The 19,831-nt window shown below is 30.8% G+C and overlaps 1 protein-coding gene across 6 annotated transcripts in view; it reads right to left on the bottom strand.

The window, feature by feature from the left end:
* LOC111033585 (zinc finger protein squeeze-like) overlaps positions 1-19,831 on the bottom strand; it is a 158,745-nt gene that overhangs the window by 85,788 nt on the left and 53,126 nt on the right. The window lies entirely within an intron of this gene.

Genomic DNA, 19,831 nt, shown 5'->3' with positions numbered 1-19,831 from the left:
TTTGCAGCGTACACCCGAACACCCGATACACGTCATTATGTCATGTGTATGTGTGCACAAGGATATTGCGACGAAGACATTATAATATAGCCCATAACGTTCCGAGTGCAGGTTTGTGTTTTGTTATTGTATATTATAGTGTACATTTTATTTTATAAATTTACCACTAACGGCTTTCATTGACAATATTATAACAATTTGACAATTTGAACAATACTCGAGTACAAACATTTTTGGACCTTGATTTGTATGTATAAGATTTGGTACCTATACACTACAGGACTTACTCCCAAGTCTTTAGGCGATCCTAATCTTCATTTTATCAATTGGTCCGTCCTGAAACTACATTTTAGGTGTACTTTGAGTCTCGGAAATATTTTTAAAAATACCGATAATACTATATTATACTATATAACATCGCTAAATATTTGCTTTTAGTGCTCTATATGGATGGTATTACAAAAAATAATACTTAGCCCTTACAAAAACTCGTGAAGATACTCGAGGTAGTATAATACTTATTATTTATAGACTTTGTATCGGTCGATAAGATAGCTTGGCGATAAGTAATCATCGCTTTAAAATACATAACAATACAACATTATATTCTTGTACAAATAAATGAACGAATTCCTTTACGGACCTGTATTCTATTAGTATTGTTTTTTGTATGAACAAGATAGGTACCCAATAGTATAAATTATTGTATTTTTGGCAAATTCATAACAATATTACCTATATATTTGTAAAATTGGAAGAAAATTAAATATGTTTGCATTATTATTTCATCATTTGCAACGCTCTTCGGCTAATTTAATATTTATATTTAAGTGATTTTTTATGCAAACATGTTACATTATTACTACAGCAGTACTTAATGTATATTTTTTATATAGCATATATTAATATATTCTATGTACCATTATCAACAACTTCGTTCATACAATATTTTCCGTACAGTTTGTCTGTGCTTATTGGGGGCTTTTTTTTTTTTATATTACAACTAAAAAACACTTACAGCAGCTGTCTGTAGGCAGTTTTCCTTTCTATATTTTATTCCTTATAATATGAATAATGATAGAAGAAAAAGAAGCGCACGTTATTAAGACATAATCGCGTTATAGCACGAACCCATCTAAAAACTCACGGATGACGTGATCGTTTCAAATAACTTGGCAACCCTTTGCATCGACATTTATGTGTTGTACGGGTGTGTGTGTGTGTGTGTGTGTGTGTGCTCGTATATTATGTGTGACGGACCACGAGGAGTCACGCTGCGCTCTTGTTGCAGCCATAAAACCCTGAATCCGAGAGAGATTATCGGTTTTGTTGATTTCAGATAATTTTCAATAGACGGCACAAAGGCAGGTTAGAATATTACGCACCCGATAGTTCCGTGAGTTCCGCGACGATCCTATTCAGTTCAAACGTCCCGGGCGATAATCGCGACGATAGTAGGGTGGGGTGGGGGTCGACTCAAATTAATCAAGAGGAATTAATTGATATTTCCCACACATTGCTGCAGGTTCAGGTGTTCATCGTGTTGTCTTCGTAAACACACATGCATATTATAAAACCCACCCTCGTAATGCCCGTTTTTTTTTCCGTTTTGTTTCGTCCATCAAAAATGTATTTGTTCCAGGTTTGGAATTTTTTGTCGATGTTAAAAAAAGCTATTCGGTTTACATAATGCCACCGTGTTTGTTATTCACGTTTTTTCCCATTAATATAAATATTGATTTTGTTATTAATTTACTTTTTTCCTCCAGCGATCGTTATTATATGCGTATATATTATTATTACCCATTACGATGGGCCTCGGTGTATATACGTATACGGCTGACCAAAAAAAAAAAAAAAACCATATTATATGTATTGTACAAACTCCCACGGCTGGGGTAGGGTAGAAAAAATCTCATATATATCTAGGACACAGCACACACATATCTATATACGCAGCAGCAGCAGCAGCACATACACGTACCATCTGACCCAAATTATTCACGCACCTGGCTACCGGCGACGACGACCCCGCGACGGGTTTTGGTGATTTCTGTGTGCTTGACTCCCACGTATAGTGCACACGGCCGGCCCTTTGGCCTAGTTTCCACGAGAAGGACGTTCGATCGATGAGATAGTGGATAACGGGTTCCCATCAACAAACGTCCTGTTTACGGTATAGTTACGCGTTTCGTTTGTTCGTCTGTATATACGTATATGCCTACGTGTCGTCTGTGCACAAACAACGAAAAAACGGACGAGAACAACCCCCCCCCCCCACGGCTCACCCATTAACCCGTTCGTCGTCGTCGCCACCGTGGTCGGGGTGCTTCGACCGCTGCCATCCGAAGGTACATAATATATGCCCCGGAGCTGTGTATAAGAGGGTGAACTTTGAAAAAATAAACGTACGATATCGCATGTCTAGTATACATGATAATTATGATATTGTTCAGCTATTATGGTTGTACCGCATAAGCTAAAGTGGCTTAGCCCCCCAAAAAAACTTGTGATAGCCCCCCTAAAATAAATTACTCAGTTGATTCTTAAAATATCAATAAACCGTTTAAAATTTAACTGTAATTCTTATTATGTTTTTGGGTGAACAAATTTAATTATTTTATTATTTTATATTGCCTGCGATGAAAAATATGATAAATATAATTAGCTGTAGGCCTGTATTTGTTTTTCAGAAACAAAAAACGATTTATGCTAAGGCCCCAACATTTTTGCCCTAGTTGCGCCGTTGTTGTATCTACATTACATCATTAAAGTATGTATGTCACGAATCGTATAATAACAATACAGGTACTTTTGTCATGGTTTTAAGAAATTTCAGTTCATGTGTTTGGGCCTGTAATAAAAAAAATGGGTACCTACCTATACTGCATGTGTGGAAAATGATGCCCTTCTAATAAAATTAAAAATGTATGCAATCTACCTAAAAATTATACAAAATTGTACACAGTTCGCCTTGAATATTTATCGATTCCAATGTAATTGTATTTATTACCGACCAATAGCAGAATAAAAGAAATTCCTGTGCTGTATTATATTGGATTTTTTTTAACAACACTATTCCAGTCATCTACTCATTTAAGTGCGTATCCCAATGTCAGCCACCGTTGTTCACCCGAATATATAGTAATACGTAAATTTAAAAAAATAAACATTTCCAAATTAATTCAATCTCGGCGTCTGAATATTTCAGAGTTTGGTTTTAACGCACGTCGTCTGATCAAATCTGACCTTTTCGAAACATAATAAAAACATAAACAATAGTTATACGTCTACCGCAAATGTATTTCATTTACGTTTATACTATATTCTGTACTATGCAGCACGTTGTATACTAGTTCAATTAAACTACCTATCAGATTTACTAAATTAATTAAAACATTCATGAACAGCGAGGGAAAACGCACTGTTGAAAAATATTCAAATATTAAATTATACTGTAATTAATTATTTATTTTTCCTTAATGTAAATTAATTGCAATCGAGTTATTTTTAACGGATAAAACGTTGTAATAGTAAAGATTCTGCGAAAATCGCTCGATATTAGTATCGTGGAGCTAATAAATGGATATTGTACACTTCGATGAATATAATATTACCTAATAATTATTTACAGCGTAATATTTACGTTTTAGGAAGCTTGTGCTCGAGATTTTCGGATCAGCAATACTGTAATCGCCAAATTGTGCAAGCTTATAGTGCTTGCAGTTTCCTTATTGAGTGCAGACAAATTTTTCGAAATAACCGGAATTCTGTATAATATGGGATCAATAAATTAAAATAACTAAGCGTGTGAACTTATCGGCATAGTATTAATATTTATTAAAAGTATAAGTACCTATTTTTGTCATACACTATATCACCTTGAACATTATATACTTAAATGAATGATTTAAAAACGAAATCATAAATTCGAAGGGCAAAGCGCCCGTTAAAACCACCCGAAAAAACGTAGATATTTAAAATACATTTTGACTAATTACGAAAACATTGAAAGAACATCCATTTGTAGTAGTATTTATGTATTTATTAATGAGTTGTTATTTTTATTCTTGGTTAATATTTATTATTAAACGATACATTTTTAAAATTAAAACACAGTAAAACGCAACATGGAAAAGGTCATGAAAAGTCATGCGCATACCTCGAATGCATTACACTGCAGCCTACACTCAGAGCCAATATATAAGGCCATTTTTTATTACCTGAAGTTATCTCAAGTTATGGTGATGGATTTACAGATTCACTCAATTAATTTCCATTTTTCTGAACCATGTGTAACACACTTTATATTTAAACAGATCATGTGAAGTAGCATAATTTTAAACAAACGGGTCTCCAAGATTTTTCCGGATAGACGAAATATATTTTCTAATCATTCCAAATAGGTACAGATCCTGTCCAAATTCATACGATTTAATGAAAACCACTACTATAACAGGTGTATAGTTTATTTTTTATGGACCCACCGTAGATATATACATATGGTATAGGTACGTATATATAATGCAAGCAATATAAATATGAACTCTGAAAACGATAAAAATGTAATTCCATATTTTTGAAAACTGTCGCTGCCGTCGGCGTGCATTTTCCCATACGTGTCTTTAGGATTTCCCAGTGTTTTCCCGCTCCGAGTGGCGGTCCATTGCGGTCCACAGACAATGCATCAGAGCTGGTCTCGGTTGACTTGTTTGTCGGCTTCTTTTATTCTTTTTGTCCATCGATATATTATTTATATTCTATTAACATGGAAATCCTTGACGTCGGAATAGCTGCCGTCTCTCGTGTGATCCGTTTGGTTCCGGTCGTGGCGGAACACAATGGGGCCCCCGAAGAGTGTGTCGTATGTGTATAAAATTTTCGGCTTACTTTGTTCGATTTTCGCCTTTTTCCTCCAGTATTTTACACACACACGCACACACACACATACATATACATTATATATATATAATATATTATTATATATACGTCATCTTGTTTTTTATTCCCTTCCTCGTCTTCTTCTTTTCGGCTTCGGTCGTCACTCAATATACCCAGTACAAGGAGACACGTACAATTTACGCCGAAGAACGCGGCAGCTCTGACAAACATATACTTCGGCACAAAAAAAAAAAAACAACATTCAAAACGTACACTCAACGAGTACCCTAAATGAAGCAGTTTTCACCCCTAAAATGTATTACTTAAAAAAATAGTTCTCTCCTGACTTGTCAATGTATATTAATAGTCTCCGCAATGTGGTTACCGGTATACAATTAGTCATTTAAACTTCTACATTATATATATTTTTTTAAATAGAATTTAAAACAATGATTTTTTCAATATCACACATTTTAAAACAAAACGGTTTAGATGATCAATTTATTAATTGCAAACCTACTCATAATAATATATGTATGAATATTTTTTTTTCTTTCAGACTTATTAAAAATGAAAGGTTTCTTTTCACATACATTTTTAAATTTAGGATTTTTCAAGTAAAGAGCAATATCAGATATTTAATGGATTTATAATTAAATATTAACGTGCTCGTCTGTTATTTATTTTTATTATCCATTAATTTAAATCTAATAAAAACTCAAGGTATACGTCTTAAATTTGAACATAATAGGGTTTTATACCGACATAATTATTAGTTTTCAATTCACACGTTGTAAAATTAATGCATTTTAACAAAAAAAAATATTAACGAGATCAAGAGTTTAAAATATAATATACGACCATATAATCGTTAATAAAATAAATACGTATGATATCATTAGGAATTCAAAATAAAATAAAATAAATATTTACTTGAACTACACTTATTTAATTAATTCATGTAAATAAAATAAATTTATAAATTTAATTATACCATAAAAGTAAATTAATAATAGTTATTTGGTTTGTTTAGTTAAGTTTTTTTTTTTGAAAATACAGGCAATAGCCATTTATTTTAATTAAAATATTTATGCATTTTATTAGTTTGTATTTATATTATTAGGTAAATACTGCTTTATAGACATGAAGTACATATTATACGTTTTGGCTTCCTGATGTTAATATTCATAAATTACTTTTGAGTCTGGGTATACATGTAGAAAAGCGCGAGTGGTTGACCACCCTCATTTTCCGTTCCCAGTGCATATTAAGTATATTAGTTATAGGGACAAAAAACCGATGTTTTTTATTTTTTATTTTTTAAATTACTGTTCAATAAATAAATATATATAAACACTAATGGCATGAAATAAAGCTAGCTTAGTTTTGTGTATGACAACACTTTTGATTTTGATCTACACAATAATTTTATACGATATAGGTAGTTAAACGAACACCACGTTTGATGTGCATATCCCTCGTGGTTATCACGATTCGTGAACAGTAGTGGTCGAGATCCACTAGACGGAAGTAAATGTACATTATATAATATGGTTCAAGAAAATTGCGTCAATCGGTTAATATTTTTTGTCCAAGTACAATTTTCAAGCGTTACTCAAATTCCCATCAATATGCCGCCACGATAAGAAATAATAATAATAATAATAATAATAATAATAATAATAATAATAATAATAATAATATAAGACTCATTTCGAAGAGCGTTGCCAATAATATCGTTATTGTCGTTCGGTAGTGCGAAAACAGTGGTGTGCGATGACAGTTAGTATTACGTTGTCGGCATTTAAATTCGCGTACGATATTCATAAAAGGGACGATGATAACATGTCTTGATTTTCACACGGCCGACGCCACCGCACCATCGTCGCCGATCCATCGATCGATCATTCAGCGTTTCCAATCACGTACCAACCCGTGTCCTTTCTTTCCCTCCTCGCCGTCCTTACCATATAACATTATTATAATATGCAGCATCCGTTTATCCTGCTTGCGTATCTGTGCGCGGAGACGTCCTGCGGCGATTTTTTTTCCGAGTCTTTTAAACAACGAAATACTTAAACCGTATACATAATATAAATACGTGTGGGTACGCGGGGCGCGTCGTGGCGACGCGGGTAGATTGTACATGTATTGCTACGACCCTCCGTCGCCGTAATCTATGCGACCCATTAGCCGATCAAACGAAAACACAACTCGTCTTTTTGCATACGATCAAAAATGCGCGACGCAGCACACGCATATAGATAGGTATACAACGCAACCTTCCAACACGGTATTATAATAGTGATGTACACACGCGTAAGGTACCTACCTATATATTATTGTATTATACACTACACGAGTAGATGCGGTAATATTGTCCGGACGCGACCCTTTCGGTTTTATTATTTTATATTCCTTCTTTCTCTTCCGACAATGGAACTGGTGCTGCAGTAAACAACGGTGGGTGCGCTCGAGCATACGCGGGACGTATACGTCGTCTGTAAGTCGTAGACCATCGTCTACAACGATAATAGTATGACATAATATTATACGCGCGCACAATATTATAATGTTATAAAATTATTATTATTATTATTATTATTATACACGACAACGGCATGCGATAAATTCCGACCGTGTGACAAAAAAAAAAAAAAAACAATAATAAACAAATAAAGTACGAGAAAACCGACAACGACCCTGTACGCCCGCGCCGGTAGCTACATGTATAATATTACTACCTTGATGTGCTTATCTCACCGCACCGCGAACTTCCGACACGTTATTGTTGTCAATATCAAACGACGACTATCGCGAATATCAAGTAGAATTTTAGTCGGGTGTAGGCTTTTGCGAATTCGAGGGTTTTAATCACAAGCATCTCGCATGCATCACATTGTGTCTGCGATGCTTAAAATATTTTTTGTTGCCTTTGTACTAAAATATGTAACCTATTAACCTATATACGGATTTACGCACGTGGGATTGACAGTTATACACGATATATTAACCTATTATTGGCTATGGCGCTACAGGCTGCAATGGTGACGTATCAATGCATCGGTTAATATGAAAAAAAAACAATTTTTTCTCTATAACATCAACAAATAAAAAAATGTAACTTTTAGTTCTTATTCAATAGATATGTGCAGTTATACTTTCAGTAGGATGAAAAAAGTATTTATTTCCAGGGTGAGACGGTTGATCCAGAAAGTGGGGCAAAATAGGATAAAATTAATTTATTCCTTAATTTTTTTTTTTTTTTGGGGGGGGGGGGGCTACAGAAATTCAATTTAGGAGGTTTAGCCCTAGTAAGTAGTGCCGCGCACGATGAATGCTTATGACGATGAAACAAGAGACATGCGTATTAATATTCTTAATATGTCGAAACATCAAGTCTCCGGACTATTTTTTTTATTCGTATAAAACACTAAGACATCACGGGGAGAGGATATCGATGTTGGAAACTCGAAGTAAAATGGTTAGAGTACAAAAATCTTAGGAATAAAATTAAATAAATAAAACTACAACTACTACTCGACTCAAATGCAATATCAACAATAATTTGTGACTATTATATTAAACTATCGTATATTTTATCAGAATAGTGTCTGCTTCTAATGCGCATAAACTTCCATTATAGAAAAACATTAATAATGTTCGTATTTTAGGTTTCATAAAAACAACGCCATTAATTTTCCAAGTATTATAGAATGGATTTTAATCTTGACAATTGTCCTATGTGGCTATATATATATTGTACTTGTAGGACGAAAACAATGTCTCAGCAGTATATTTCTACATTCGAAACAATGTAATTTATATATTTAATTTATTTAATAACATTGTTCTTGAGTAAAAACAGTTAACTATATTTAAGAAATTTATCAGTAATAATATAATCCTAAGTAAAATTTATCTTTTGGCTTGTAATGGTTTGATAAAAAACAATATCTTCTTAAATTTAATTGATTCTAAAATCAATATGGGTTGGTCATACTATGTTCTATACTTAACATTATGTGTTTGTGTTTTTTTTTTGAGTTCATATTACTTTGAAGAGTGAATAACGTCTTAGGAAAAGTAAATACTTTCTCAATAAATAGGTTTTAAAAAAGTGATAATTTTTTTTAAAAACTGATTTTAACAAAATATACAAAACTTCCATTAAGTTGTTAAGAAAATAAAAAAAATATGTTAACAGTAATTAATTATTATTAGCTAATAACCACTAGTTGAAAATAAAAAAATATCAAATAAAAAAAAATTATCGTTATGCTTTTGCTATAATAATATATCTCCCACCAAACATATAATATCATGTTGGTACGAGGTAAATTGACAACCAGAATTTCTGGGTCCAGTAATATAGTATTATTTTTTATAACAAATTATAATTAACATATAACATGAAACAAATTATTTCCTACATGACATAGGTATATTTTTAATATCATAATGATAGTTTCATACCTTTTAATTACTACATATTTAGTAAATATATTATACTCCTATAACTATGTAATAGAAACATGTATACCTACACTTATAATTTTGATGAGCAAAGAAAAAATACTAAAACTCATTTAGTAATATTAATATATAATTAATATTCAACTATTAAAAAAAATACTATACGACTTATTATCAATTATTTTTATTGCGCTTTTATAATAGGTACCTATAAAACAAAAAATTTTTCAAAAAAATTATAAATACATTATGTATCATACAATTTTTAAAATATTAGTACTTAACAACATTACGGACATGTGTTTTTTAAGTGAGTGTAGATCAATGTGTATTAATTTGTTTTCGAATAATAATAATATATTTAAATGTAATCATATACTAGAGACATAATAAAAAGGGCAATCGTTTATGTACAGGTAGGTGGTATGAATGTATAATATTATGTCTTTAAATTTTAATCGTATTCCAACAAAGATCGATATTATTATTTATCAATAAGTTTTTTGTTATAAATCCGGTCAAGTACAAACATTGGTAGGTACCTGAAGTTACTAGTTGATTATGAAAGTAAGGACATCAGATGATTGTTCAAAATAATTGTGTTATGCCAAGATGCGTATCGTAAAGTATACAAATTTTGTATTGACTAGTAATGATGTTCAAGTATAAAGAAGAGTAGTTTATCATACAATTATATCAGTATTAATGCCTATATTTAAAGTAAAAATTATTATAGACTATCAAAGCTGTACATTTTTTTTCATATTAGAGATTTTATCTTGTCAAAGTATTTATTTAATGTGTTATTTTGAATCTGGCAATTATAGGTATGATAAGTCAGATTTTAGACACGATATAAAATATTTATTCCAAAAAACATTCTTTCCAAAATATATTATTTGATTATTATTATAATATATTATGCGATTATTTTTTCAAATATTTTGACCAGTCATCTAATACGTAGACAGATAAACCATAAAAATATCGAACCAATAATAAACTTAATGAATTGATTAAAATATGTATATTAATTAATAGACAATATTTATATCAGCACCGCCAAACCGAAATGGTTTGAACATATTTTCTTAGAATTGATAATGCACATAACGACGAAAGTTAGAGAAACATAATAGAAAAAAAATGCATAAGACCATTCATAAATTATTTTATTTTATTTGAGAGATCAAAGTATATTTAGTTAGTAATATTATAGCGTATTTACGGTAATTGTAATATTATGCATCAACTAAATAGGTAATATATGGAACTCCGATAATACTATGTATTCGTGTGATCAAATTGCAACTTTGTTTACTAAATTATGTTAATTTATTGAGTCAACTATTAAACAACAAGTAGGTACATAATATGTAATATTATTAGTTATTAAAAAAGCATAATATGTTTCTAGGTTGTTTGGAAATAACTAGATGTATAATACGATAGAATAACTATATTTATATTATTATTTGAAACTAGTGATTTTTTACCTAACCGTAAGTACATTAAAAATATTATTGATTTATAGGTATAAACCTACCTATAACCCATGGCATTAACAAATAACAAATATAATTATAAATTTAATAATGTAAGCTATTTTTTTTTTTTTATAATCGTCGAATGTAATTATTTTAAACAGATAAGTGTAACAAAAGAAATAATGTACTTTTAAAACATTTGTAAGTAGTAGGTACATAGTACATGTATCTAAAATTTATATTATATATGTATAGGAATCGAATATAGTTATAACATATAAGACTTTTTAACTTATATTTTTATCATCAAACTGTGTTTATAGTTTTCGAATAAATAGAAAAAAAACGTTGAAAAATTGAAACAAGTACTTATTTTCAGATAAAACTTAACTATTTTTGGGATAACCAATAAGTCTTGTCGCAATAATTATTTGAATATAATAATATTAAATAATACATATCAAACATTATTACAATATATGTAAAATAACTATAAACATAACTTAAAACTATTACAACAGGGAACAAGAATATGAGATAGAAGTTGGGGACACAAATAGGTTTTAACTTGTCGGATTGTTTGAAGGTTTTTTTTAGTTTACATTCGAGTAAGAACGAAATTTATCTTTTGTTTTTTGTTCAGACATTAACTGAATGACTATATAAAAATTTATAAAATTTATAAAATGAAAACGAATAGACACAAATAAAACATTTAGTATAAGTAATTATAAATATTTTTATACCAAATAGATAACTTATAATTAGTAACTGTAATAAATATGATAACCACGAATACGTATGATTATTATAATATAATATTATTATTTTATATACTCGTACTCGGTGCTTATGTTTAAAAATAAATGTATATGAAATCATGAAAATAATATTACATTTCAAAATTATTATGTAATATTTAGTTTTATAATTTATTTTTTTACGAACACAGCTGAAAATACATCTTGAAAATGATTGAAACATTTTTGTTTTATTATTCATCATATTTTATTCACAACATCGAGTTTTTTTTAACTACTTGATATTATATTATAAAAATACAAAATGAAGATAATTACTAAACCTATTTAGTACATTAAATTATTCATGGTTATGTTAAAAAATATTACAGAGCACGGTTTCACAAAAAAAAAAAAAACATAATATTAGAAAATGATTTTCTTTTCAATAAAATATATTTTATGGAATAAAATAATAAAATACATCTAAGTATCTAATTTCATTTTTATACTTCATGAATAATTATGAATTGTATCTAACGATTTTTCACAGATTGATACGGTGAAGCAGTAGTAAAGAATCAAAAGGGTCCAATACCTACACACAACACACCCCGTGTGTAAAAATAAAAGGAATACGAGTAAGGACTCGGCTGTTTGCTATACTCGAGTTGTTAATTTTACATTGTTCTTGCAGCAGAAATAATATATGCCCTGCGGGGAAGCACTATTTTGGTCATTGACGAATCCTTTTGCTCTTGCTCTTTGCATCCCTGCTCCCATCCCCGCATAATAATATATCTTTACTGACTAGAATCAAAAGAAATTAAATCATCCCACCATTGTCATACGACCCGGAATTAATAATCCTGCCCGTTGTTTTCTTAGGCCATTTTTATGCAAAACGATCCGCGGCGCATTACACTCGTCGCGCCGTCTCTCCTCTCTCTAATATAGCCAAACACACACATTGTGGGAACCCGAGTAGTCTCTCTTTGACAATATTAATAGCACTCAATATTTACCATCAATATTTGCATGCCGAGTACAAGCCGCGGCGGCCGGTACTTAAATATATGCACGGGCTTTGTGTTTATACGAAATTTTCGCACCCTGCGGTTATGTTTTGATATTCTAATCAATCGATTAACAGGCACAACGCGCGCCCGGAGGGGTTGAGCGCCCTAGAAACCCTTTCATACGTATTATTTTCGATATCTTTTTTTTATTTATTATATTGTAACCGAACACTGCTAATGTGACTGATATCGATGACAACATTTGTCAAGTAACGAAAATACGCAGAGATCATAATTATGTACGATTATGGTAGTATAAAATATAATAATAATAACAAGAAAAATACGGTTCACATAAAGCCTAGAAAATGACGAATATCTCAGTTAACTGGCACAATGATTCTAGTCCGCAGGAATAATGTACAACTTTAGGGTTGTTTCGAGAGCACATAAAGAGTTTATATTCTTCTACGCGAATGGCTTATAAATCCATCCGATTATTAATTATTATTTATTCAGCTGTTGAACAATAAATATTCTTCGCAAGAAAGTTTAATTTTATGTTACTTTATATTATACAACTAATACGTTTTATTCGGGTGCACAACTTGTTTTAATTTAGTTATTTTTACAGATAATGGTTCAAAATTATTTATAAAGTTCAATGTTTTTTTATTGAGGCATAATAGACAAGAATAATAATTGGGGTCTCATAAAAAAATTTAAGTTAAAATATAGCTAAATGATGTACCGATAATTTTCAATGTATTTGAAAGTGTATTAGAGTGTAGAAAACATACTTTTTATGGTTAAAATATTTTTTATGACTGTTTAAATAATAATAAAACACTTGTTTAAATTAAATTAGCAAATATTGACAAAGGCCAGTTTTTTCAAATCTTCTTTAATATTAGGGTAAATCATATCATACTATACAATATAGTGTGTTGATTTCACTTGTGATTTCTTTTTTTTTTACCGTCCCCAGTAACAGACCTATCAAAACTCTGCTCACCACACACAGCAACAACGCCGTTCGACAATCGGAAACGTGTTATTTTTTTCAAAGCAAAAAAAAAATTGTTGCAGATGTTATACAATAAACTTTTTTTCACTTTTAGGAATTTTTTTGTTTCGTGTGTATTTTATACATTAAAAAACGCATACAAATATGTATGCACATTAGACACCTAAAGAGACCCTTTTCAAACCCGACCGAAATATCTCGACGACACAGCTAGTCCATGTCTGTCCGTCGACAAGTTCGCAGCGGGCACGGCGATGCCGGAAAGGACCGAGTAAAAAAATGTTGGCTCCTAAAAAGGGATCATACCCACTTTGTTCCATTCAATGTTGGTTGTGCGTTTTGTTTCTTCGGGTCAAAAATTGCGTATCGGAAACCATAAACCACTCTACAGGACGGCATTTAACGAGGTAATACACATTACGTATATATATTGGGGTGGTCTTTTGGGTTTTATATTGGAAGAAAAGAAAGGCGAATTGAATGCAAAAAAAAAATATATACAAAAATCGCCTCCGTAATCATGTTGTAAACGCCGTCGTCACGGGGTGTACACAGGACCCGCGTATAAAAATATTTACTGAATACACGTATATCGATATTGGCCTACAAATTGATCGAGGGTTCACAACACGCTATACAATTGGTTCATTCATGATTTCGATTAAATAATGTTCAATGGGCTCGTGGTTAGTGCGAATTGAACAACACAAATAAATAAATATAATAATAATAATAAAAAAAACAACAAATTGTATGGTTCCGTGTACGGAACGACTACTGAAATACGAAATTGACCCATAAGTGTGAGGTCTTCTTTTGTATAGTTCCAAATACTTAAAATATCGACAAAAAAAAAAAAAACACAGTAAGATATTTATTTTGTACGTGTTGAATACTTCCGATGCATAGTAGAATTGAAAAAGAATAGATTTTATAAGGTAAAAAAAAACTATTGTATGAACTCAGAATAGTACCTAAGTCAAGGAAAAATAAATTCGTCATTTAAGATGTATTCAGTGGGTAAAATATCAAAAAATATAACGGCCTATTATGGGCAAAACACAATATGTCGGTGCATTTAAAATAGCAATCAATTGAAAATATGTCGTAGGGTTTTTTTTATTTTACTTCATTAATCATTACATAACTCATCTATATACAATAATGATTTACTATATTATAGTTGATCATTGTTAATTATTATACCAAAATTGCAATAAAAATAGTAATACACAGCAGTACAACACTGTAAAATGACAAAATCGCTGACTGTGGATCAGGTTGAAATTTAAAAGAGGATCAGATTTCAAAACACACGAGCTCACCGGTACAATAATAATTTGAGGAAACTGATAATTTTGCTAAATAGTCAAATGTGCATTTTTTTATTCGTCCCAAGTTACGCTAGATTGGCAGTTTTAGTAAAAATGCACGATTTACCGATTATGTGTTCCGAGAAAATAAATGTAAAAGAACAAAATCCAAATGGAACTCATATCATAGTAAAAATTTAGCAGAAAAAACATTCATAATTATTGACTATTGTATTATAATATTATTGTATGAATCATATAATTTTTTAAAAGAACGTGTATTATTGAACAAACTTTACTACAAGGTACTAACAGTGGCGTATAATATGTTGTATATTATATGTATAATATTTTAGTTATAATTATTTTTAAAAAAAACAACTTGTAAGATTGATTAGGCTGTGTTTTTTAATTCGAAATCGACATGACAATACACCGCGGTGAACCGAATTAAATATGAATTTGGATACGGTGAAAATCCGTTGTTTTTTAAACACGCTCAAGTTCAGCTGTTCAAAGTCAACACGTGTGTAATGGTATACCTATGCACACCGCGATGTACGATGACGGGGTTGAAACGAAATCAAAAACAAAAAAACCGAAATAAAAAATCAGTTACGTCTAACGGTCTTGGTAATTTTTTTAGTCCAGAAAAAAACGAGTTGAAAAAAATTCCCCGAAATTTATGCGCCGGATTCATCCTAAGACAAAAAAATAAATAAAAAAACGTGTTGTGTAATACCCATCCCCCCGTCGTCGGAAGGGTCTGCAGAGCTCGGAATAAAAAATTAATAATAAAAAAAAAGAGCCACAAGGTGTGTACAAATATTATAATAGAAAGTAAAGACAAAAAAAAATAAAATATGTATATACCCATATATAAATAAAAAAATACTCCCATGGCCCATGACCATTAGTAAAAAAAACATACACACACGCAAAGGCATCCTTTTGTTTAGGCGACGGGGGCCGAGTGTACGGAGTAATTTGCATAGTTAACCCTCTCGAGTCGCGGGCTCGGCGTGTTCCCATCGCTCGGCACTTGTGTGCGGCGGCATTTGCATAAGCCTCCGGGCGCGGCCAACCGGTTGCGATTGTTTTTTACACATTATTCAAATGCCCGATGTGTGCGTGTGTATTATAATATATTTTTTATTATTATTATTATTATTTTTTGCACCCGGTAATACGCGGGCACACGCATTATACATACGTAGGTACCTACCTACCTATATACATCATAATACATATATATATATATATCTACCAGCGGTGCTCGTACGTGACTGGATGGTACTATAGTGGGTACTATATACGTCGCGCGAGTGGACCGAAAAAATCCCATTTTTTACGACCTGCAGAGGAGTACAACTATCTGGCTAAATAAAAAAAATCCTCAGAGGAGGGTGCGGTGGTACCACACGCGCATTACGACGATGACGACGACGACGACGACGATGATTATTGTTCTATGCGCGTTCGCAATGTGCATATTATTACGCACTGTATATTATTATTATTATTATTACGTGTATTGTAATGTGCGCCGTGCGGGGCGAAAAAAGGGCGCGCGGGGTCGGGCGGGGGGATAAGACGACGCGGAATGGGAAATAATAAAAAAAAAAGTTTAAAAAAAAAAAGCCACCTTACCCCCCCGGCATCGGGCACATCATCTACGTACCCATACATACCTATAGTCACATCTCTTGCATATTAAATACGCGTTTCTCTTTCACGGCCGCGCATCTCCACGGGGGTTTGTAATTATTACGTGCGCACGACACAAGCGGGGATGAGCCGGATAGTTTTTTTTATACTTCTATATACATTTATTTATATTTATTTTTTGTTTTTATTCATCGCGAGTCCGTTATACTAAAATCTCACGGACTCGAATTATTATTAAGATGATGTGCCGCTGCACACACCAACCACCGCGACGGTGGTGCCCGGGGCATGTTTTTTTACCCGTTTTTTGTCTTAACGGCTTCTGCTGTGAGGCTCGTACATTGCATATAGGTATACTTATGGCACACTTAGACTGGCAGTGCACATTATATTATATACTTACATAATGAGACGAGTGGTGTGTGCACGACGAACAACCGACGACGTTTCCGCGGATTATAATATTATTATCTTCATGATATATATAATACACGTGGACGTGGAACGAAGTGGAATTCTTTCTTATGTATTATTATTATTATTATGCACAACGTTTTTTTTTTTAAACTTTTTTTTCTCGTCCAAAAAGTATCCGGAAGTCGGTTAAACGAAAGGGTGTATACCGGGGACGATTATTTTTTTTTGCATTTCGATCACGAACAACGGATTTTGTGAAAAACAACAACCGAAGACGAGAACATAATATCGTTATATAGGTGCACTTTTCAGTCCTCACATAATACCTATACTGTCTGTTTAATAAATTTTTATTCAATCGATTCAAAATTATATTTTTAAATTCTTAAGTCGGTCGTAACTTAGTACATTTTATGTAATTATATTATTTTACTTATAAAGAGTACAACTTGTTTGTCCAGTATTTTTGAAGGTGGAATGAATGTAACCGTACTATTAGTATTTCGAAAACGAATTGAAAAAAATTCTAAATTGGTCACGAAAGTAGCCATACCAAGAATATAAAATCGAAGAAAAAACTTTATAACCAATAACAATTTATACCACATGAATATTTTTGAAAAGGGCATGTGTATATTGATTAATTATAGATGTTAAAATAAATATATTTATTACAAAATATATTTAAATTAATCCAGAGTACCTAAACCTACAATGTAAGTACGATAATAATCTTAAAATCGATAGGAACGACTGTTGCAGTTGGTGCTAAAAGTTGTTTAATAACAACAAAAAAAAAAACAAAAATAATAATATATAAAAATAACTCTTAATTATCTACCAACCAAATGCATTATATTCTTGCAAAAAAAATACATTATGACATATTGTATGCATTAACTTTTCAAAATTAATTAAATTAACTACTGAAATGAAACAACTGGTTTAGAAGGTAACAGCGTATCTAGTATTAACTAACAACCTTACTGATTTAAACACTTTTTAATTAGTGTAATTTATATTACCTACTTAAATAACATTTGTTATTCACAAAAATTGACATTTTACCAGAACCAGAAATTTGTATCATAGGTATTCTAAATATATTTTAGTAACCATGAAAACGGGAGCTCAGATTATCGTCTTCGAACGATGTCTTAATTTTTAATTATTTAAACAAACAAAATAGTACTTAAAAACTCTGTTCATTTCTGTGTTAATAAAATTATAAAAAAATTACTTTATTCGTGTATCTTTATATGACTATACTACCTAATACCTTGTAATATTATTATTTATGTGTATGTATAATGGTTGATACCTATTTTTCTCCTCATTCGTAAACTTAATCCAAACGGTAGTCAAAAGTATATTTAAATTTAAATGACCAAAAAATTAAAAATCAATAAAAAAAATTAAAAGCTGTATTATTGATTTTTATACCGGCATCCGTATAAGTTTGCTAACCCTCCTCCGCGTAAGATGATAATATTTAAAATTTCGACGCTCGCTCAGTAATATAATATTTAGTTTCCTGTTCGATGATAATTTTTACTATTTTTTCCCGGTTTCAAGAATTTCCTTAAAAATATTATACATTTTCTAGTTTTGACGTACCAAAACTTTATTGTGATCGACTTTCTTTGGTCCCATAAACCCCTACAGCTAATAAAACAAAAATCATAATGCCAATATAGTTATTGCCTAATATTACAGTATAGACACTGCTGTAGAATTTTAACTTTTTAACTTTATAAATGTATTTTGTTGATAATGAATATTTACTTATTTCTTTAATCGATATAGGGAACAGATGTATTCTATTTTTTTTTTTATCTTATAATATAATACAATCTATTCTTAAGATTTATAATATTTAGATGGTCAACACTTTATATTAAAATAAATTAAAAGATGTATAATGTTAAAAACAGAAAATTGGAATTTATTTTTATCAAAAACTTATTCAAAACTTATACAATTCTATACTTAAGCTTCAGCGAGGTTTAATTTTAATGGCAAATTTATTTTAATAAGCTACATTAAATGGCTTGTATGCAAAAAATGTGTAAGCGTCTTTGCTGTCATTGAAATACCATCACAAACACTATATACTTACCATCGTTTAACTTCGAAAACAAAGTTTAAGTCCTTGTTATAATTTATAGTATATAGTAAGTACTAAAACGTATTTATTATAATTTTCTGACATAACTTCAAAGAATCGGTAGGTACACACAAAATGTATGTAACAAAATATAACATCATAGTGGATAATGCATTATAGAAGCACTAGGATGTATTTAAAATCGATTTTTATTATTATGGTATAAAATATTGAAATTAATTTTGAATAACCAAACAAAATAATAATAACAATCTATTGATTTCTTTCTAACAACGGTTTATAATAATTATTGTACGATAATATAACGATAATAATATGTTTTACTACAGATGTTTTAAATCAGTCGACAATCATAATAATAATAATAATAATATAATATAATATAATATAGGTATAGGCTGATGCATAAAAAAAAAAAAATAAATACCGATTCGATTAATTTCAGTCAAAAATTAGTTATGTATGATTATTTTTCTGTTCACGGTTTAATAATCTTTGAGAACAAAAAATAATAATAATAAATAACGCGATACGAATACGATACGATAATGCGTATACGAATCGTATAAACAACGCAATAGTTACCGACTCACCATATTTTAATACAATGAGTTGCCACTATTACGACGGTGTGTATATTTTAATATCATAATATTATAGTTTTTTGATTCGTGT

The sequence above is a fragment of the Myzus persicae genome, unplaced genomic scaffold (assembly GCF_001856785.1).
Source record: "Myzus persicae strain clone G006 unplaced genomic scaffold, MPER_G0061.0, whole genome shotgun sequence".
In the NCBI taxonomy this organism is placed as follows: Eukaryota; Metazoa; Arthropoda; class Insecta; order Hemiptera; family Aphididae; genus Myzus; species Myzus persicae.
The sequence above is the reverse complement of the archived record's forward strand: the minus strand, read 5'-3'. Positions and strand labels throughout refer to the sequence as shown.